The sequence below is a fragment of the Triturus cristatus genome, chromosome 5_2 (assembly GCF_964204655.1).
Source record: "Triturus cristatus chromosome 5_2, aTriCri1.1, whole genome shotgun sequence".
Taxonomy (NCBI): Eukaryota; Metazoa; Chordata; class Amphibia; order Caudata; family Salamandridae; genus Triturus; species Triturus cristatus.
The window spans coordinates 553,460,580-553,483,799 of NC_140588.1; the positions used below are offsets into that span (position 1 = coordinate 553,460,580).

The 23,220-nt window shown below is 33.6% G+C and overlaps 9 non-coding genes across 9 annotated transcripts; all 9 read left to right on the top strand.

Moving 5' to 3' along the window:
• The first annotated feature begins 997 nt into the window (after positions 1-997).
• Positions 998-1,069, top strand: TRNAQ-UUG (transfer RNA glutamine (anticodon UUG)). The gene has a single exon. It is a non-coding gene; the product is annotated as a tRNA-Gln (tRNA).
• A 2,445-nt stretch (positions 1,070-3,514) lies between these two features.
• Positions 3,515-3,586, top strand: TRNAQ-UUG (transfer RNA glutamine (anticodon UUG)). The gene has a single exon. It is a non-coding gene; the product is annotated as a tRNA-Gln (tRNA).
• Positions 3,587-6,031: 2,445 nt separating this feature from the next.
• TRNAQ-UUG (transfer RNA glutamine (anticodon UUG)) lies at positions 6,032-6,103 on the top strand. The gene has a single exon. It is a non-coding gene; the product is annotated as a tRNA-Gln (tRNA).
• A 2,445-nt stretch (positions 6,104-8,548) lies between these two features.
• Positions 8,549-8,620, top strand: TRNAQ-UUG (transfer RNA glutamine (anticodon UUG)). Its single transcript has one exon. It is a non-coding gene; the product is annotated as a tRNA-Gln (tRNA).
• Positions 8,621-11,065: 2,445 nt separating this feature from the next.
• Positions 11,066-11,137, top strand: TRNAQ-UUG (transfer RNA glutamine (anticodon UUG)). Its single transcript has one exon. It is a non-coding gene; the product is annotated as a tRNA-Gln (tRNA).
• Positions 11,138-13,582: 2,445 nt separating this feature from the next.
• TRNAQ-UUG (transfer RNA glutamine (anticodon UUG)) lies at positions 13,583-13,654 on the top strand. The gene has a single exon. It is a non-coding gene; the product is annotated as a tRNA-Gln (tRNA).
• A 2,445-nt stretch (positions 13,655-16,099) lies between these two features.
• On the top strand, positions 16,100-16,171 carry TRNAQ-UUG (transfer RNA glutamine (anticodon UUG)). Its single transcript has one exon. It is a non-coding gene; the product is annotated as a tRNA-Gln (tRNA).
• A 2,445-nt stretch (positions 16,172-18,616) lies between these two features.
• TRNAQ-UUG (transfer RNA glutamine (anticodon UUG)) lies at positions 18,617-18,688 on the top strand. Its single transcript has one exon. It is a non-coding gene; the product is annotated as a tRNA-Gln (tRNA).
• A 2,445-nt stretch (positions 18,689-21,133) lies between these two features.
• TRNAQ-UUG (transfer RNA glutamine (anticodon UUG)) lies at positions 21,134-21,205 on the top strand. The gene has a single exon. It is a non-coding gene; the product is annotated as a tRNA-Gln (tRNA).
• Positions 21,206-23,220: the final 2,015 nt, after the last annotated feature.

Consider the following 23,220-nt stretch of genomic DNA (forward strand, 5'->3'; position numbering starts at 1 on the left):
CTGATTTTCTCAAACGCATTTCAGACGGGTGATTCACAGCATCACTTTTTTAATCTTTCCCGCTATTGATAAGGCGAAAATAGCACATTTTGAATGAGAAGTTTTCTTCAATCAGACATAGAGGAACCCAAATGATGATCTCATTCAGCTAGTAAAAATGTTGTTTTATATTAGTATGGAAATCGTGAAAAGAAAATGTTTTTCATGCTGATTTACAACAGTTGATCTCCAATCGTAAAATATAAGCTTTTGGTCGGAGGCATGACAGGTACTGATCAAATTCTCATTTTTGAACTTCATTCAGAAATCATATGATATGCTTTGTATACATCAACTGTATTGTTGGATCAATAATGAGTAAAAAGTGACTATCTCAATTTCAGGACATATAAAAGAGAAAGAAGTAGAAACTCATGTTTCAAATGCTGAGAGGCAACAACTGTTCATGATTTTCACCTCCACTAATTATATTTATTTTTATAATCTATATGTTTATATGTTCCTATAAATATACAGAGACATATAGCTATATATACAGAGATACATATGTACAGGTTGATTTTTACATGTTTATAAGTAAATGTGATGTTGTTCCAAATAAAACTTTTAAGAACTGAATGGAAAAGAAAATTGTAATGTTCAGATAAGTCCCACTGAAATTTGTACTCAGATCCCTGTTTTCAGAGTCCAGAGTGCTAACCACGACACCATCCACCCTCCCGTACCAGGGTGAGCTTTCCATTTTGACAGAAGAGATTTGCCTCAGGGGGCAACTTATCTTTCATTGAAAAATATTATCTCACATAAAAACCACTGTTCAACAGAGTTATAACGTTATTTGAGTCTTTTGGGCAACATCCTTCCCCAACATAGTTCAATATGCAAAAGTTTACCAGAATAGGAAAGCAATCCAATTCAGTTTCTCTTTGACAGTAGAATATTAAAAACTTTGACATTTCCACATTGCTGCAGCAGTTTGCACTCCTTTCACATGGGAGGTTCCATGGTGTAATGGTTAGCACTTTGGACTTTGAATCCAATGATCCGAGTTCAAATCTCGGTGGGACCATTTTATGACTCTTGACCAAATCATTTTCTTTCAAGTGTATTCATTAATATCACATATCTAATACCGGTAGGGTGAAAAATTAATGTATTGATTATACTCTAAAAGTTTACTAGATGTGAGCAAATAATAGAATTTTTACAATACCTGGAAACTAAATGGCTCAAACTAATGAGAGATTTTACAAACTCACTCTGGTTTCTCAAACTCATCACATGGGCCTGATGCACGACATTACTTTTTAAAATCTTACTGTTATTGATAAGGGGAACAAGGAACTTTTTAATTGCAAAGCATTCATTAAAACAAAACTTGAGGAGTCAAACTTTGTATTACGGGGACCGAAGATGTGCAGTTTGAATAATAATCTTGAAATTCAGACGTACAAAGATTTTACACACTGATTTTCAACAGTAAATCCACAACCAATAAAGTTGAATCTTTTGAAAGACATGTCAAAGGTGTGAATCTGAAATTCACTTTCAAAGAAATTCACAATGAAATGCACTGTGTAAGTCCAGCATGTTGTCAGCTAAGAAATCAGCAAAAATGAACTATCTCATTACTGGCCATATAGATGAGAAAGGAAAATAAACTCATGTTTACAATGTGGATGTGAAAGAACAGTTTCTAGGTTCAGCTTCAATATTTATGTTTATGAATAATTGATATGTTCATATTGTCTAACAGCTATCTAGATGGATAAAGCTATGTATGCATCTATACATACTTATGCGTTCATACGCATCAGTATAAAACATTGATATTAGGTTTTTTCTAGACCAAATTCTAAAAAATGAGTTAAACAGTGAATCTCATAATTGTAGTAGGTCCCACCGAGATTTGAACTCGGATCGCTGGATTCAGATTCCAGTGTGCTAACCATTACACCATGGAACCCTCTCACACAAGAGTGCCTTTTCCATTGAGACAAAAGAGAGCGCATCAGTGATGTCCTTCTCATATATTGATAAAAAGATATCTCATTTGAATGGTCATAGTGGATAGAGATTTAATGTGATTTGATTCTTTTCAGCTATATTCTCTATAAAAGTGTTAAATATTCAAATGTTTATCTGAATATAAAAGTTATATCACAATGTTCATCTTTGCCTGTAGCATAATAAAACAGTCTACATTTCCAGACTACTGAAGCAATGTCTCTGTCTCCTGCATGGGTGGCTCGATAGAGCAATGGTTGGCAATTTGGACTTTGCATCCAATGATCCGATTTGAAACCTTGGAGGGACTTTTTTTATTACTCTTGAGCTTTTCCATTTCTTCATCTTTGTTCATTGATAGCTCAAATCCAACACCAGTAGGTTGAAAGAGTCAATTATTGAATGCTTTCAAAATGTCCATCAGCTTGAACAAGTTACATCAATACAAACTTTACAATACTTTGACATCAAATTTCTTCACAAAGTAGTTAGCCATTATAAAATCATATCCTGATTTTCTCAAACGCATTTCAGACGGGTGATTCACAGCATCACTTTTTTAATCTTTCCCGCTATTGATAAGGCGAAAATAGCACATTTTGAATGAGAAGTTTTCTTCAATCAGACATAGAGGAACCCAAATGATGATCTCATTCAGCTAGTAAAAATGTTGTTTTATATTAGTATGGAAATCGTGAAAAGAAAATGTTTTTCATGCTGATTTACAACAGTTGATCTCCAATAGTAAAATATAAGCTTTTGGTCGGAGGCATGACAGGTACTGATCAAATTCTCATTTTTGAACTTCATTCACAAATCATATGATATGCTTTGTATACATCAACTGTATTGTTGGATCAATAATGAGTAAAAAGTGACTATCTCAATTTCAGGACATATAAAAGAGAAAGAAGTAGAAACTCATGTTTCAAATGCTGAGAGGCAACAACTGTTCATGATTTTCACCTCCACTAATTATATTTATTTTTATAATCTATATGTTTATATGTTCCTATAAATATACAGAGACATATAGCTATATATACAGAGATACATATGTACAGGTTGATTTTTACATGTTTATAAGTAAATGTGATGTTGTTCCAAATAAAACTTTTAAGAACTGAATGGAAAAGAAAATTGTAATGTTCAGATAAGTCCCACTGAAATTTGTACTCAGATCCCTGTTTTCAGAGTCCAGAGTGCTAACCACGACACCATCCACCCTCCCGTACCAGGGTGAGCTTTCCATTTTGACAGAAGAGATTTGCCTCAGGGGGCAACTTATCTTTCATTGAAAAATATTATCTCACATAAAAACCACTGTTCAACAGAGTTATAACGTTATTTGAGTCTTTTGGGCAACATCCTTCCCCAACATAGTTCAATATGCAAAAGTTTACCAGAATAGGAAAGCAATCCAATTCAGTTTCTCTTTGACAGTAGAATATTAAAAACTTTGACATTTCCACATTGCTGCAGCAGTTTGCACTCCTTTCACATGGGAGGTTCCATGGTGTAATGGTTAGCACTTTGGACTTTGAATCCAATGATCCGAGTTCAAATCTCGGTGGGACCATTTTATGACTCTTGACCAAATCATTTTCTTTCAAGTGTATTCATTAATATCACATATCTAATACCGGTAGGGTGAAAAATTAATGTATTGATTATACTCTAAAAGTTTACTAGATGTGAGCAAATAATAGAATTTTTACAATACCTGGAAACTAAATGGCTCAAACTAATGAGAGATTTTACAAACTCACTCTGGTTTCTCAAACTCATCACATGGGCCTGATGCACGACATTACTTTTTAAAATCTTACTGTTATTGATAAGGGGAACAAGGAACTTTTTAATTGCAAAGCATTCATTAAAACAAAACTTGAGGAGTCAAACTTTGTATTACGGGGACCGAAGATGTGCAGTTTGAATAATAATCTTGAAATTCAGACGTACAAAGATTTTACACACTGATTTTCAACAGTAAATCCACAACCAATAAAGTTGAATCTTTTGAAAGACATGTCAAAGGTGTGAATCTGAAATTCACTTTCAAAGAAATTCACAATGAAATGCACTGTGTAAGTCCAGCATGTTGTCAGCTAAGAAATCAGCAAAAATGAACTATCTCATTACTGGCCATATAGATGAGAAAGGAAAATAAACTCATGTTTACAATGTGGATGTGAAAGAACAGTTTCTAGGTTCAGCTTCAATATTTATGTTTATGAATAATTGATATGTTCATATTGTCTAACAGCTATCTAGATGGATAAAGCTATGTATGCATCTATACATACTTATGCGTTCATACGCATCAGTATAAAACATTGATATTAGGTTTTTTCTAGACCAAATTCTAAAAAATGAGTTAAACAGTGAATCTCATAATTGTAGTAGGTCCCACCGAGATTTGAACTCGGATCGCTGGATTCAGATTCCAGTGTGCTAACCATTACACCATGGAACCCTCTCACACAAGAGTGCCTTTTCCATTGAGACAAAAGAGAGCGCATCAGTGATGTCCTTCTCATATATTGATAAAAAGATATCTCATTTGAATGGTCATAGTGGATAGAGATTTAATGTGATTTGATTCTTTTCAGCTATATTCTCTATAAAAGTGTTAAATATTCAAATGTTTATCTGAATATAAAAGTTATATCACAATGTTCATCTTTGCCTGTAGCATAATAAAACACTCTACATTTCCAGACTACTGAAGCAATGTCTCTGTCTCCTGCATGGGTGGCTCAATAGAGCAATGGTTGGCAATTTGGACTTTGCATCCAATGATCCGATTTGAAACCTTGGAGGGACTTTTTTTATTACTCTTGAGCTTTTCCATTTCTTCATCTTTGTTCATTGATAGCTCAAATCCAACACCAGTAGGTTGAAAGAGTCAATTATTGAATGCTTTCAAAATGTCCATCAGCTTGAACAAGTTACATCAATACAAACTTTACAATACTTTGACATCAAATTTCTTCACAAAGTAGTTAGCCATTATAAAAGCATATCCTGATTTTCTCAAACGCATTTCAGACGGGTGATTCACAGCATCACTTTTTTAATCTTTCCCGCTATTGATAAGGCGAAAATAGCACATTTTGAATGAGAAGTTTTCTTCAATCAGACATAGAGGAACCCAAATGATGATCTCATTCAGCTAGTAAAAATGTTGTTTTATATTAGTATGGAAATCGTGAAAAGAAAATGTTTTTCATGCTGATTTACAACAGTTGATCTCCAATAGTAAAATATAAGCTTTTGGTCGGAGGCATGACAGGTACTGATCAAATTCTCATTTTTGAACTTCATTCACAAATCATATGATATGCTTTGTATACATCAACTGTATTGTTGGATCAATAATGAGTAAAAAGTGACTATCTCAATTTCAGGACATATAAAAGAGAAAGAAGTAGAAACTCATGTTTCAAATGCTGAGAGGCAACAACTGTTCATGATTTTCACCTCCACTAATTATATTTATTTTTATAATCTATATGTTTATATGTTCCTATAAATATACAGAGACATATAGCTATATATACAGAGATACATATGTACAGGTTGATTTTTACATGTTTATAAGTAAATGTGATGTTGTTCCAAATAAAACTTTTAAGAACTGAATGGAAAAGAAAATTGTAATGTTCAGATAAGTCCCACTGAAATTTGTACTCAGATCCCTGTTTTCAGAGTCCAGAGTGCTAACCACGACACCATCCACCCTCCCGTACCAGGGTGAGCTTTCCATTTTGACAGAAGAGATTTGCCTCAGGGGGCAACTTATCTTTCATTGAAAAATATTATCTCACATAAAAACCACTGTTCAACAGAGTTATAACGTTATTTGAGTCTTTTGGGCAACATCCTTCCCCAACATAGTTCAATATGCAAAAGTTTACCAGAATAGGAAAGCAATCCAATTCAGTTTCTCTTTGACAGTAGAATATTAAAAACTTTGACATTTCCACATTGCTGCAGCAGTTTGCACTCCTTTCACATGGGAGGTTCCATGGTGTAATGGTTAGCACTTTGGACTTTGAATCCAATGATCCGAGTTCAAATCTCGGTGGGACCATTTTATGACTCTTGACCAAATCATTTTCTTTCAAGTGTATTCATTAATATCACATATCTAATACCGGTAGGGTGAAAAATTAATGTATTGATTATACTCTAAAAGTTTACTAGATGTGAGCAAATAATAGAATTTTTACAATACCTGGAAACTAAATGGCTCAAACTAATGAGAGATTTTACAAACTCACTCTGGTTTCTCAAACTCATCACATGGGCCTGATGCACGACATTACTTTTTAAAATCTTACTGTTATTGATAAGGGGAACAAGGAACTTTTTAATTGCAAAGCATTCATTAAAACAAAACTTGAGGAGTCAAACTTTGTATTACGGGGACCGAAGATGTGCAGTTTGAATAATAATCTTGAAATTCAGACGTACAAAGATTTTACACACTGATTTTCAACAGTAAATCCACAACCAATAAAGTTGAATCTTTTGAAAGACATGTCAAAGGTGTGAATCTGAAATTCACTTTCAAAGAAATTCACAATGAAATGCACTGTGTAAGTCCAGCATGTTGTCAGCTAAGAAATCAGCAAAAATGAACTATCTCATTACTGGCCATATAGATGAGAAAGGAAAATAAACTCATGTTTACAATGTGGATGTGAAAGAACAGTTTCTAGGTTCAGCTTCAATATTTATGTTTATGAATAATTGATATGTTCATATTGTCTAACAGCTATCTAGATGGATAAAGCTATGTATGCATCTATACATACTTATGCGTTCATACGCATCAGTATAAAACATTGATATTAGGTTTTTTCTAGACCAAATTCTAAAAAATGAGTTAAACAGTGAATCTCATAATTGTAGTAGGTCCCACCGAGATTTGAACTCGGATCGCTGGATTCAGATTCCAGTGTGCTAACCATTACACCATGGAACCCTCTCACACAAGAGTGCCTTTTCCATTGAGACAAAAGAGAGCGCATCAGTGATGTCCTTCTCATATATTGATAAAAAGATATCTCATTTGAATGGTCATAGTGGATAGAGATTTAATGTGATTTGATTCTTTTCAGCTATATTCTCTATAAAAGTGTTAAATATTCAAATGTTTATCTGAATATAAAAGTTATATCACAATGTTCATCTTTGCCTGTAGCATAATAAAACAGTCTACATTTCCAGACTACTGAAGCAATGTCTCTGTCTCCTGCATGGGTGGCTCGATAGAGCAATGGTTGGCAATTTGGACTTTGCATCCAATGATCCGATTTGAAACCTTGGAGGGACTTTTTTTATTACTCTTGAGCTTTTCCATTTCTTCATCTTTGTTCATTGATAGCTCAAATCCAACACCAGTAGGTTGAAAGAGTCAATTATTGAATGCTTTCAAAATGTCCATCAGCTTGAACAAGTTACATCAATACAAACTTTACAATACTTTGACATCAAATTTCTTCACAAAGTAGTTAGCCATTATAAAATCATATCCTGATTTTCTCAAACGCATTTCAGACGGGTGATTCACAGCATCACTTTTTTAATCTTTCCCGCTATTGATAAGGCGAAAATAGCACATTTTGAATGAGAAGTTTTCTTCAATCAGACATAGAGGAACCCAAATGATGATCTCATTCAGCTAGTAAAAATGTTGTTTTATATTAGTATGGAAATCGTGAAAAGAAAATGTTTTTCATGCTGATTTACAACAGTTGATCTCCAATAGTAAAATATAAGCTTTTGGTCGGAGGCATGACAGGTACTGATCAAATTCTCATTTTTGAACTTCATTCACAAATCATATGATATGCTTTGTATACATCAACTGTATTGTTGGATCAATAATGAGTAAAAAGTGACTATCTCAATTTCAGGACATATAAAAGAGAAAGAAGTAGAAACTCATGTTTCAAATGCTGAGAGGCAACAACTGTTCATGATTTTCACCTCCACTAATTATATTTATTTTTATAATCTATATGTTTATATGTTCCTATAAATATACAGAGACATATAGCTATATATACAGAGATACATATGTACAGGTTGATTTTTACATGTTTATAAGTAAATGTGATGTTGTTCCAAATAAAACTTTTAAGAACTGAATGGAAAAGAAAATTGTAATGTTCAGATAAGTCCCACTGAAATTTGTACTCAGATCCCTGTTTTCAGAGTCCAGAGTGCTAACCACGACACCATCCACCCTCCCGTACCAGGGTGAGCTTTCCATTTTGACAGAAGAGATTTGCCTCAGGGGGCAACTTATCTTTCATTGAAAAATATTATCTCACATAAAAACCACTGTTCAACAGAGTTATAACGTTATTTGAGTCTTTTGGGCAACATCCTTCCCCAACATAGTTCAATATGCAAAAGTTTACCAGAATAGGAAAGCAATCCAATTCAGTTTCTCTTTGACAGTAGAATATTAAAAACTTTGACATTTCCACATTGCTGCAGCAGTTTGCACTCCTTTCACATGGGAGGTTCCATGGTGTAATGGTTAGCACTTTGGACTTTGAATCCAATGATCCGAGTTCAAATCTCGGTGGGACCATTTTATGACTCTTGACCAAATCATTTTCTTTCAAGTGTATTCATTAATATCACATATCTAATACCGGTAGGGTGAAAAATTAATGTATTGATTATACTCTAAAAGTTTACTAGATGTGAGCAAATAATAGAATTTTTACAATACCTGGAAACTAAATGGCTCAAACTAATGAGAGATTTTACAAACTCACTCTGGTTTCTCAAACTCATCACATGGGCCTGATGCACGACATTACTTTTTAAAATCTTACTGTTATTGATAAGGGGAACAAGGAACTTTTTAATTGCAAAGCATTCATTAAAACAAAACTTGAGGAGTCAAACTTTGTATTACGGGGACCGAAGATGTGCAGTTTGAATAATAATCTTGAAATTCAGACGTACAAAGATTTTACACACTGATTTTCAACAGTAAATCCACAACCAATAAAGTTGAATCTTTTGAAAGACATGTCAAAGGTGTGAATCTGAAATTCACTTTCAAAGAAATTCACAATGAAATGCACTGTGTAAGTCCAGCATGTTGTCAGCTAAGAAATCAGCAAAAATGAACTATCTCATTACTGGCCATATAGATGAGAAAGGAAAATAAACTCATGTTTACAATGTGGATGTGAAAGAACAGTTTCTAGGTTCAGCTTCAATATTTATGTTTATGAATAATTGATATGTTCATATTGTCTAACAGCTATCTAGATGGATAAAGCTATGTATGCATCTATACATACTTATGCGTTCATACGCATCAGTATAAAACATTGATATTAGGTTTTTTCTAGACCAAATTCTAAAAAATGAGTTAAACAGTGAATCTCATAATTGTAGTAGGTCCCACCGAGATTTGAACGCGGATCGCTGGATTCAGAGTCCAGTGTGCTAACCATTACACCATGGAACCCTCTCACACAAGAGTGCCTTTTCCATTGAGACAAAAGAGAGCGCATCAGTGATGTCCTTCTCTTATATTGATAAAAAGATATCGCATTTGAATGGTCATAGTGGATAGAGATTTAATGTGATTTGATTCTTTTCAGCTATATTCTCTATAAAAGTGTTAAATATTCAAATGTTTATCTGAATATAAAAGTTATATCACAATGTTCATCTTTGCCTGTAGCATAATAAAACAGTCTACATTTCCAGACTACTGAAGCAATGTCTCTGTCTCCTGCATGGGTGGCTCGATAGAGCAATGGTTGGCAATTTGGACTTTGCATCCAATGATCCGATTTGAAACCTTGGAGGGACTTTTTTTATTACTCTTGAGCTTTTCCATTTCTTCATCTTTGTTCATTGATAGCTCAAATCCAACACCAGTAGGTTGAAAGAGTCAATTATTGAATGCTTTCAAAATGTCCATCAGCTTGAACAAGTTACATCAATACAAACTTTACAATACTTTGACATCAAATTTCTTCACAAAGTAGTTATCCATTATAAAAGCATATCCTGATTTTCTCAAACGCATTTCAGACGGGTGATTCACAGCATCACTTTTTTAATCTTTCCCGCTATTGATAAGGCGAAAATAGCACATTTTGAATGAGAAGTTTTCTTCAATCAGACATAGAGGAACCCAAATGATGATCTCATTCAGCTAGTAAAAATGTTGTTTTATATTAGTATGGAAATCGTGAAAAGAAAATGTTTTTCATGCTGATTTACAACAGTTGATCTCCAATAGTAAAATATAAGCTTTTGGTCGGAGGCATGACAGGTACTGATCAAATTCTCATTTTTGAACTTCATTCACAAATCATATGATATGCTTTGTATACATCAACTGTATTGTTGGATCAATAATGAGTAAAAAGTGACTATCTCAATTTCAGGACATATAAAAGAGAAAGAAGTAGAAACTCATGTTTCAAATGCTGAGAGGCAACAACTGTTCATGATTTTCACCTCCACTAATTATATTTATTTTTATAATCTATATGTTTATATGTTCCTATAAATATACAGAGACATATAGCTATATATACAGAGATACATATGTACAGGTTGATTTTTACATGTTTATAAGTAAATGTGATGTTGTTCCAAATAAAACTTTTAAGAACTGAATGGAAAAGAAAATTGTAATGTTCAGATAAGTCCCACTGAAATTTGTACTCAGATCCCTGTTTTCAGAGTCCAGAGTGCTAACCACGACACCATCCACCCTCCCGTACCAGGGTGAGCTTTCCATTTTGACAGAAGAGATTTGCCTCAGGGGGCAACTTATCTTTCATTGAAAAATATTATCTCACATAAAAACCACTGTTCAACAGAGTTATAACGTTATTTGAGTCTTTTGGGCAACATCCTTCCCCAACATAGTTCAATATGCAAAAGTTTACCAGAATAGGAAAGCAATCCAATTCAGTTTCTCTTTGACAGTAGAATATTAAAAACTTTGACATTTCCACATTGCTGCAGCAGTTTGCACTCCTTTCACATGGGAGGTTCCATGGTGTAATGGTTAGCACTTTGGACTTTGAATCCAATGATCCGAGTTCAAATCTCGGTGGGACCATTTTATGACTCTTGACCAAATCATTTTCTTTCAAGTGTATTCATTAATATCACATATCTAATACCGGTAGGGTGAAAAATTAATGTATTGATTATACTCTAAAAGTTTACTAGATGTGAGCAAATAATAGAATTTTTACAATACCTGGAAACTAAATGGCTCAAACTAATGAGAGATTTTACAAACTCACTCTGGTTTCTCAAACTCATCACATGGGCCTGATGCACGACATTACTTTTTAAAATCTTACTGTTATTGATAAGGGGAACAAGGAACTTTTTAATTGCAAAGCATTCATTAAAACAAAACTTGAGGAGTCAAACTTTGTATTACGGGGACCGAAGATGTGCAGTTTGAATAATAATCTTGAAATTCAGACGTACAAAGATTTTACACACTGATTTTCAACAGTAAATCCACAACCAATAAAGTTGAATCTTTTGAAAGACATGTCAAAGGTGTGAATCTGAAATTCACTTTCAAAGAAATTCACAATGAAATGCACTGTGTAAGTCCAGCATGTTGTCAGCTAAGAAATCAGCAAAAATGAACTATCTCATTACTGGCCATATAGATGAGAAAGGAAAATAAACTCATGTTTACAATGTGGATGTGAAAGAACAGTTTCTAGGTTCAGCTTCAATATTTATGTTTATGAATAATTGATATGTTCATATTGTCTAACAGCTATCTAGATGGATAAAGCTATGTATGCATCTATACATACTTATGCGTTCATACGCATCAGTATAAAACATTGATATTAGGTTTTTTCTAGACCAAATTCTAAAAAATGAGTTAAACAGTGAATCTCATAATTGTAGTAGGTCCCACCGAGATTTGAACGCGGATCGCTGGATTCAGAGTCCAGTGTGCTAACCATTACACCATGGAACCCTCTCACACAAGAGTGCCTTTTCCATTGAGACAAAAGAGAGCGCATCAGTGATGTCCTTCTCTTATATTGATAAAAAGATATCGCATTTGAATGGTCATAGTGGATAGAGATTTAATGTGATTTGATTCTTTTCAGCTATATTCTCTATAAAAGTGTTAAATATTCAAATGTTTATCTGAATATAAAAGTTATATCACAATGTTCATCTTTGCCTGTAGCATAATAAAACAGTCTACATTTCCAGACTACTGAAGCAATGTCTCTGTCTCCTGCATGGGTGGCTCGATAGAGCAATGGTTGGCAATTTGGACTTTGCATCCAATGATCCGATTTGAAACCTTGGAGGGACTTTTTTTATTACTCTTGAGCTTTTCCATTTCTTCATCTTTGTTCATTGATAGCTCAAATCCAACACCAGTAGGTTGAAAGAGTCAATTATTGAATGCTTTCAAAATGTCCATCAGCTTGAACAAGTTACATCAATACAAACTTTACAATACTTTGACATCAAATTTCTTCACAAAGTAGTTATCCATTATAAAAGCATATCCTGATTTTCTCAAACGCATTTCAGACGGGTGATTCACAGCATCACTTTTTTAATCTTTCCCGCTATTGATAAGGCGAAAATAGCACATTTTGAATGAGAAGTTTTCTTCAATCAGACATAGAGGAACCCAAATGATGATCTCATTCAGCTAGTAAAAATGTTGTTTTATATTAGTATGGAAATCGTGAAAAGAAAATGTTTTTCATGCTGATTTACAACAGTTGATCTCCAATCGTAAAATATAAGCTTTTGGTCGGAGGCATGACAGGTACTGATCAAATTCTCATTTTTGAACTTCATTCAGAAATCATATGATATGCTTTGTATACATCAACTGTATTGTTGGATCAATAATGAGTAAAAAGTGACTATCTCAATTTCAGGACATATAAAAGAGAAAGAAGTAGAAACTCATGTTTCAAATGCTGAGAGGCAACAACTGTTCATGATTTTCACCTCCACTAATTATATTTATTTTTATAATCTATATGTTTATATGTTCCTATAAATATACAGAGACATATAGCTATATATACAGAGATACATATGTACAGGTTGATTTTTACATGTTTATAAGTAAATGTGATGTTGTTCCAAATAAAACTTTTAAGAACTGAATGGAAAAGAAAATTGTAATGTTCAGATAAGTCCCACTGAAATTTGTACTCAGATCCCTGTTTTCAGAGTCCAGAGTGCTAACCACGACACCATCCACCCTCCCGTACCAGGGTGAGCTTTCCATTTTGACAGAAGAGATTTGCCTCAGGGGGCAACTTATCTTTCATTGAAAAATATTATCTCACATAAAAACCACTGTTCAACAGAGTTATAACGTTATTTGAGTCTTTTGGGCAACATCCTTCCCCAACATAGTTCAATATGCAAAAGTTTACCAGAATAGGAAAGCAATCCAATTCAGTTTCTCTTTGACAGTAGAATATTAAAAACTTTGACATTTCCACATTGCTGCAGCAGTTTGCACTCCTTTCACATGGGAGGTTCCATGGTGTAATGGTTAGCACTTTGGACTTTGAATCCAATGATCCGAGTTCAAATCTCGGTGGGACCATTTTATGACTCTTGACCAAATCATTTTCTTTCAAGTGTATTCATTAATATCACATATCTAATACCGGTAGGGTGAAAAATTAATGTATTGATTATACTCTAAAAGTTTACTAGATGTGAGCAAATAATAGAATTTTTACAATACCTGGAAACTAAATGGCTCAAACTAATGAGAGATTTTACAAACTCACTCTGGTTTCTCAAACTCATCACATGGGCCTGATGCACGACATTACTTTTTAAAATCTTACTGTTATTGATAAGGGGAACAAGGAACTTTTTAATTGCAAAGCATTCATTAAAACAAAACTTGAGGAGTCAAACTTTGTATTACGGGGACCGAAGATGTGCAGTTTGAATAATAATCTTGAAATTCAGACGTACAAAGATTTTACACACTGATTTTCAACAGTAAATCCACAACCAATAAAGTTGAATCTTTTGAAAGACATGTCAAAGGTGTGAATCTGAAATTCACTTTCAAAGAAATTCACAATGAAATGCACTGTGTAAGTCCAGCATGTTGTCAGCTAAGAAATCAGCAAAAATGAACTATCTCATTACTGGCCATATAGATGAGAAAGGAAAATAAACTCATGTTTACAATGTGGATGTGAAAGAACAGTTTCTAGGTTCAGCTTCAATATTTATGTTTATGAATAATTGATATGTTCATATTGTCTAACAGCTATCTAGATGGATAAAGCTATGTATGCATCTATACATACTTATGCGTTCATACGCATCAGTATAAAACATTGATATTAGGTTTTTTCTAGACCAAATTCTAAAAAATGAGTTAAACAGTGAATCTCATAATTGTAGTAGGTCCCACCGAGATTTGAACTCGGATCGCTGGATTCAGATTCCAGTGTGCTAACCATTACACCATGGAACCCTCTCACACAAGAGTGCCTTTTCCATTGAGACAAAAGAGAGCGCATCAGTGATGTCCTTCTCATATATTGATAAAAAGATATCTCATTTGAATGGTCATAGTGGATAGAGATTTAATGTGATTTGATTCTTTTCAGCTATATTCTCTATAAAAGTGTTAAATATTCAAATGTTTATCTGAATATAAAAGTTATATCACAATGTTCATCTTTGCCTGTAGCATAATAAAACAGTCTACATTTCCAGACTACTGAAGCAATGTCTCTGTCTCCTGCATGGGTGGCTCGATAGAGCAATGGTTGGCAATTTGGACTTTGCATCCAATGATCCGATTTGAAACCTTGGAGGGACTTTTTTTATTACTCTTGAGCTTTTCCATTTCTTCATCTTTGTTCATTGATAGCTCAAATCCAACACCAGTAGGTTGAAAGAGTCAATTATTGAATGCTTTCAAAATGTCCATCAGCTTGAACAAGTTACATCAATACAAACTTTACAATACTTTGACATCAAATTTCTTCACAAAGTAGTTAGCCATTATAAAATCATATCCTGATTTTCTCAAACGCATTTCAGACGGGTGATTCACAGCATCACTTTTTTAATCTTTCCCGCTATTGATAAGGCGAAAATAGCACATTTTGAATGAGAAGTTTTCTTCAATCAGACATAGAGGAACCCAAATGATGATCTCATTCAGCTAGTAAAAATGTTGTTTTATATTAGTATGGAAATCGTGAAAAGAAAATGTTTTTCATGCTGATTTACAACAGTTGATCTCCAATAGTAAAATATAAGCTTTTGGTCGGAGGCATGACAGGTACTGATCAAATTCTCATTTTTGAACTTCATTCACAAATCATATGATATGCTTTGTATACATCAACTGTATTGTTGGATCAATAATGAGTAAAAAGTGACTATCTCAATTTCAGGACATATAAAAGAGAAAGAAGTAGAAACTCATGTTTCAAATGCTGAGAGGCAACAACTGTTCATGATTTTCACCTCCACTAATTATATTTATTTTTATAATCTATATGTTTATATGTTCCTATAAATATACAGAGACATATAGCTATATATACAGAGATACATATGTACAGGTTGATTTTTACATGTTTATAAGTAAATGTGATGTTGTTCCAAATAAAACTTTTAAGAACTGAATGGAAAAGAAAATTGTAATGTTCAGATAAGTCCCACTGAAATTTGTACTCAGATCCCTGTTTTCAGAGTCCAGAGTGCTAACCACGACACCATCCACCCTCCCGTACCAGGGTGAGCTTTCCATTTTGACAGAAGAGATTTGCCTCAGGGGGCAACTTATCTTTCATTGAAAAATATTATCTCACATAAAAACCACTGTTCAACAGAGTTATAACGTTATTTGAGTCTTTTGGGCAACATCCTTCCCCAACATAGTTCAATATGCAAAAGTTTACCAGAATAGGAAAGCAATCCAATTCAGTTTCTCTTTGACAGTAGAATATTAAAAACTTTGACATTTCCACATTGCTGCAGCAGTTTGCACTCCTTTCACATGGGAGGTTCCATGGTGTAATGGTTAGCACTTTGGACTTTGAATCCAATGATCCGAGTTCAAATCTCGGTGGGACCATTTTATGACTCTTGACCAAATCATTTTCTTTCAAGTGTATTCATTAATATCACATATCTAATACCGGTAGGGTGAAAAATTAATGTATTGATTATACTCTAAAAGTTTACTAGATGTGAGCAAATAATAGAATTTTTACAATACCTGGAAACTAAATGGCTCAAACTAATGAGAGATTTTACAAACTCACTCTGGTTTCTCAAACTCATCACATGGGCCTGATGCACGACATTACTTTTTAAAATCTTACTGTTATTGATAAGGGGAACAAGGAACTTTTTAATTGCAAAGCATTCATTAAAACAAAACTTGAGGAGTCAAACTTTGTATTACGGGGACCGAAGATGTGCAGTTTGAATAATAATCTTGAAATTCAGACGTACAAAGATTTTACACACTGATTTTCAACAGTAAATCCACAACCAATAAAGTTGAATCTTTTGAAAGACATGTCAAAGGTGTGAATCTGAAATTCACTTTCAAAGAAATTCACAATGAAATGCACTGTGTAAGTCCAGCATGTTGTCAGCTAAGAAATCAGCAAAAATGAACTATCTCATTACTGGCCATATAGATGAGAAAGGAAAATAAACTCATGTTTACAATGTGGATGTGAAAGAACAGTTTCTAGGTTCAGCTTCAATATTTATGTTTATGAATAATTGATATGTTCATATTGTCTAACAGCTATCTAGATGGATAAAGCTATGTATGCATCTATACATACTTATGCGTTCATACGCATCAGTATAAAACATTGATATTAGGTTTTTTCTAGACCAAATTCTAAAAAATGAGTTAAACAGTGAATCTCATAATTGTAGTAGGTCCCACCGAGATTTGAACTCGGATCGCTGGATTCAGATTCCAGTGTGCTAACCATTACACCATGGAACCCTCTCACACAAGAGTGCCTTTTCCATTGAGACAAAAGAGAGCGCATCAGTGATGTCCTTCTCATATATTGATAAAAAGATATCTCATTTGAATGGTCATAGTGGATAGAGATTTAATGTGATTTGATTCTTTTCAGCTATATTCTCTATAAAAGTGTTAAATATTCAAATGTTTATCTGAATATAAAAGTTATATCACAATGTTCATCTTTGCCTGTAGCATAATAAAACAGTCTACATTTCCAGACTACTGAAGCAATGTCTCTGTCTCCTGCATGGGTGGCTCGATAGAGCAATGGTTGGCAATTTGGACTTTGCATCCAATGATCCGATTTGAAACCTTGGAGGGACTTTTTTTATTACTCTTGAGCTTTTCCATTTCTTCATCTTTGTTCATTGATAGCTCAAATCCAACACCAGTAGGTTGAAAGAGTCAATTATTGAATGCTTTCAAAATGTCCATCAGCTTGAACAAGTTACATCAATACAAACTTTACAATACTTTGACATCAAATTTCTTCACAAAGTAGTTAGCCATTATAAAATCATATCCTGATTTTCTCAAACGCATTTCAGACGGGTGATTCACAGCATCACTTTTTTAATCTTTCCCGCTATTGATAAGGCGAAAATAGCACATTTTGAATGAGAAGTTTTCTTCAATCAGACATAGAGGAACCCAAATGATGATCTCATTCAGCTAGTAAAAATGTTGTTTTATATTAGTATGGAAATCGTGAAAAGAAAATGTTTTTCATGCTGATTTACAACAGTTGATCTCCAATAGTAAAATATAAGCTTTTGGTCGGAGGCATGACAGGTACTGATCAAATTCTCATTTTTGAACTTCATTCACAAATCATATGATATGCTTTGTATACATCAACTGTATTGTTGGATCAATAATGAGTAAAAAGTGACTATCTCAATTTCAGGACATATAAAAGAGAAAGAAGTAGAAACTCATGTTTCAAATGCTGAGAGGCAACAACTGTTCATGATTTTCACCTCCACTAATTATATTTATTTTTATAATCTATATGTTTATATGTTCCTATAAATATTCAGAGACATATAGCTATATATACAGAGATACATATGTACAGGTTGATTTTTACATGTTTATAAGTAAATGTGATGTTGTTCCAAATAAAACTTTTAAGAACTGAATGGAAAAGAAAATTGTAATGTTCAGATAAGTCCCACTGAAATTTGTACTCAGATCCCTGTTTTCAGAGTCCAGAGTGCTAACCACGACACCATCCACCCTCCCGTACCAGGGTGAGCTTTCCATTTTGACAGAAGAGATTTGCCTCAGGGGGCAACTTATCTTTCATTGAAAAATATTATCTCACATAAAAACCACTGTTCAACAGAGTTATAACGTTATTTGAGTCTTTTGGGCAACATCCTTCCCCAACATAGTTCAATATGCAAAAGTTTACCAGAATAGGAAAGCAATCCAATTCAGTTTCTCTTTGACAGTAGAATATTAAAAACTTTGACATTTCCACATTGCTGCAGCAGTTTGCACTCCTTTCACATGGGAGGTTCCATGGTGTAATGGTTAGCACTTTGGACTTTGAATCCAATGATCCGAGTTCAAATCTCGGTGGGACCATTTTATGACTCTTGACCAAATCATTTTCTTTCAAGTGTATTCATTAATATCACATATCTAATACCGGTAGGGTGAAAAATTAATGTATTGATTATACTCTAAAAGTTTACTAGATGTGAGCAAATAATAGAATTTTTACAATACCTGGAAACTAAATGGCTCAAACTAATGAGAGATTTTACAAACTCACTCTGGTTTCTCAAACTCATCACAGGGGCCTAATGCACGACATTACTTTTTAAAATCTTACTGTTATTGATAAGGGGAACAAGGAACTTTTTAATTGCAAAGCATTCATTAAAACAAAACTTGAGGAGTCAAACTTTGTATTACGGGGACCGAAGATGTGCAGTTTGAATAATAATCTTGAAATTCAGACGTACAAAGATTTTACACACTGATTTTCAACAGTAAATCCACAACCAATAAAGTTGAATCTTTTGAAAGACATGTCAAAGGTGTGAATCTGAAATTCACTTTCAAAGAAATTCACAATGAAATGCACTGTGTAAGTCCAGCATGTTGTCAGCTAAGAAATCAGCAAAAATGAACTATCTCATTACTGGCCATATAGATGAGAAAGGAAAATAAACTCATGTTTACAATGTGGATGTGAAAGAACAGTTTCTAGGTTCAGCTTCAATATTTATGTTTATGAATAATTGATATGTTCATATTGTCTAACAGCTATCTAGATGGATAAAGCTATGTATGCATCTATACATACTTATGCGTTCATACGCATCAGTATAAAACATTGATATTAGGTTTTTTCTAGACCAAATTCTAAAAAATGAGTTAAACAGTGAATCTCATAATTGTAGTAGGTCCCACCGAGATTTGAACGCGGATCGCTGGATTCAGAGTCCAGTGTGCTAACCATTACACCATGGAACCCTCTCACACAAGAGTGCCTTTTCCATTGAGACAAAAGAGAGCGCATCAGTGATGTCCTTCTCTTATATTGATAAAAAGATATCGCATTTGAATGGTCATAGTGGATAGAGATTTAATGTGATTTGATTCTTTTCAGCTATATTCTCTATAAAAGTGTTAAATATTCAAATGTTTATCTGAATATAAAAGTTATATCACAATGTTCATCTTTGCCTGTAGCATAATAAAACAGTCTACATTTCCAGACTACTGAAGCAATGTCTCTGTCTCCTGCATGGGTGGCTCAATAGAGCAATGGTTGGCAATTTGGACTTTGCATCCAATGATCCGATTTGAAACCTTGGAGGGACTTTTTTTATTACTCTTGAGCTTTTCCATTTCTTCATCTTTGTTCATTGATAGCTCAAATCCAACACCAGTAGGTTGAAAGAGTCAATTATTGAATGCTTTCAAAATGTCCATCAGCTTGAACAAGTTACATCAATACAAACTTTACAATACTTTGACATCAAATTTCTTCACAAAGTAGTTATCCATTATAAAAGCATATCCTGATTTTCTCAAACGCATTTCAGACGGGTGATTCACAGCATCACTTTTTTAATCTTTCCCGCTATTGATAAGGCGAAAATAGCACATTTTGAATGAGAAGTTTTCTTCAATCAGACATAGAGGAACCCAAATGATGATCTCATTCAGCTAGTAAAAATGTTGTTTTATATTAGTATGGAAATCGTGAAAAGAAAATGTTTTTCATGCTGATTTACAACAGTTGATCTCCAATCGTAAAATATAAGCTTTTGGTCGGAGGCATGACAGGTACTGATCAAATTCTCATTTTTGAACTTCATTCAGAAATCATATGATATGCTTTGTATACATCAACTGTATTGTTGGATCAATAATGAGTAAAAAGTGACTATCTCAATTTCAGGACATATAAAAGAGAAAGAAGTAGAAACTCATGTTTCAAATGCTGAGAGGCAACAACTGTTCATGATTTTCACCTCCACTAATTATATTTATTTTTATAATCTATATGTTTATATGTTCCTATAAATATACAGAGACATATAGCTATATATACAGAGATACATATGTACAGGTTGATTTTTACATGTTTATAAGTAAATGTGATGTTGTTCCAAATAAAACTTTTAAGAACTGAATGGAAAAGAAAATTGTAATGTTCAGATAAGTCCCACTGAAATTTGTACTCAGATCCCTGTTTTCAGAGTCCAGAGTGCTAACCACGACACCATCCACCCTCCCGTACCAGGGTGAGCTTTCCATTTTGACAGAAGAGATTTGCCTCAGGGGGCAACTTATCTTTCATTGAAAAATATTATCTCACATAAAAACCACTGTTCAACAGAGTTATAACGTTATTTGAGTCTTTTGGGCAACATCCTTCCCCAACATAGTTCAATATGCAAAAGTTTACCAGAATAGGAAAGCAATCCAATTCAGTTTCTCTTTGACAGTAGAATATTAAAAACTTTGACATTTCCACATTGCTGCAGCAGTTTGCACTCCTTTCACATGGGAGGTTCCATGGTGTAATGGTTAGCACTTTGGACTTTGAATCCAATGATCCGAGTTCAAATCTCGGTGGGACCATTTTATGACTCTTGACCAAATCATTTTCTTTCAAGTGTATTCATTAATATCACATATCTAATACCGGTAGGGTGAAAAATTAATGTATTGATTATACTCTAAAAGTTTACTAGATGTGAGCAAATAATAGAATTTTTACAATACCTGGAAACTAAATGGCTCAAACTAATGAGAGATTTTACAAACTCACTCTGGTTTCTCAAACTCATCACAGGGGCCTGATGCACGACATTACTTTTTAAAATCTTACTGTTATTGATAAGGGGAACAAGGAACTTTTTAATTGCAAAGCATTCATTAAAACAAAACTTGAGGAGTCAAACTTTGTATTACGGGGACCGAAGATGTGCAGTTTGAATAATAATCTTGAAATTCAGACGTACAAAGATTTTACACACTGATTTTCAACAGTAAATCCACAACCAATAAAGTTGAATCTTTTGAAAGACATGTCAAAGGTGTGAATCTGAAATTCACTTTCAAAGAAATTCACAATGAAATGCACTGTGTAAGTCCAGCATGTTGTCAGCTAAGAAATCAGCAAAAATGAACTATCTCATTACTGGCCATATAGATGAGAAAGGAAAATAAACTCATGTTTACAATGTGGATGTGAAAGAACAGTTTCTAGGTTCAGCTTCAATATTTATGTTTATGAATAATTGATATGTTCATATTGTCTAACAGCTATCTAGATGGATAAAGCTATGTATGCATCTATACATACTTATGCGTTCATACGCATCAGTATAAAACATTGATATTAGGTTTTTTCTAGACCAAATTCTAAAAAATGAGTTAAACAGTGAATCTCATAATTGTAGTAGGTCCCACCTAGATTTGAACGCGGATCGCTGGATTCAGAGTCCAGTGTGCTAACCATTACACCATGGAACCCTCTCACACAAGAGTGCCTTTTCCATTGAGACAAAAGAGAGCGCATCAGTGATGTCCTTCTCTTATATTGATAAAAAGATATCGCATTTGAATGGTCATAGTGGATAGAGATTTAATGTGATTTGATTCTTTTCAGCTATATTCTCTATAAAAGTGTTAAATATTCAAATGTTTATCTGAATATAAAAGTTATATCACAATGTTCATCTTTGCCTGTAGCATAATAAAACAGTCTACATTTCCAGACTACTGAAGCAATGTCTCTGTCTCCTGCATGGGTGGCTCGATAGAGCAATGGTTGGCAATTTGGACTTTGCATCCAATGATCCGATTTGAAACCTTGGAGGGACTTTTTTTATTACTCTTGAGCTTTTCCATTTCTTCATCTTTGTTCATTGATAGCTCAAATCCAACACCAGTAGGTTGAAAGAGTCAATTATTGAATGCTTTCAAAATGTCCATCAGCTTGAACAAGTTACATCAATACAAACTTTACAATACTTTGACATCAAATTTCTTCACAAAGTAGTTATCCATTATAAAAGCATATCCTGATTTTCTCAAACGCATTTCAGACGGGTGATTCACAGCATCACTTTTTTAATCTTTCCCGCTATTGATAAGGCGAAAATAGCACATTTTGAATGAGAAGTTTTCTTCAATCAGACATAGAGGAACCCAAATGATGATCTCATTCAGCTAGTAAAAATGTTGTTTTATATTAGTATGGAAATCGTGAAAAGAAAATGTTTTTCATGCTGATTTACAACAGTTGATCTCCAATCGTAAAATATAAGCTTTTGGTCGGAGGCATGACAGGTACTGATCAAATTCTCATTTTTGAACTTCATTCAGAAATCATATGATATGCTTTGTATACATCAACTGTATTGTTGGATCAATAATGAGTAAAAAGTGACTATCTCAATTTCAGGACATATAAAAGAGAAAGAAGTAGAAACTCATGTTTCAAATGCTGAGAGGCAACAACTGTTCATGATTTTCACCTCCACTAATTATATTTATTTTTATAATCTATATGTTTATATGTTCCTATAAATATACAGAGACATATAGCTATATATACAGAGATACATATGTACAGGTTGATTTTTACA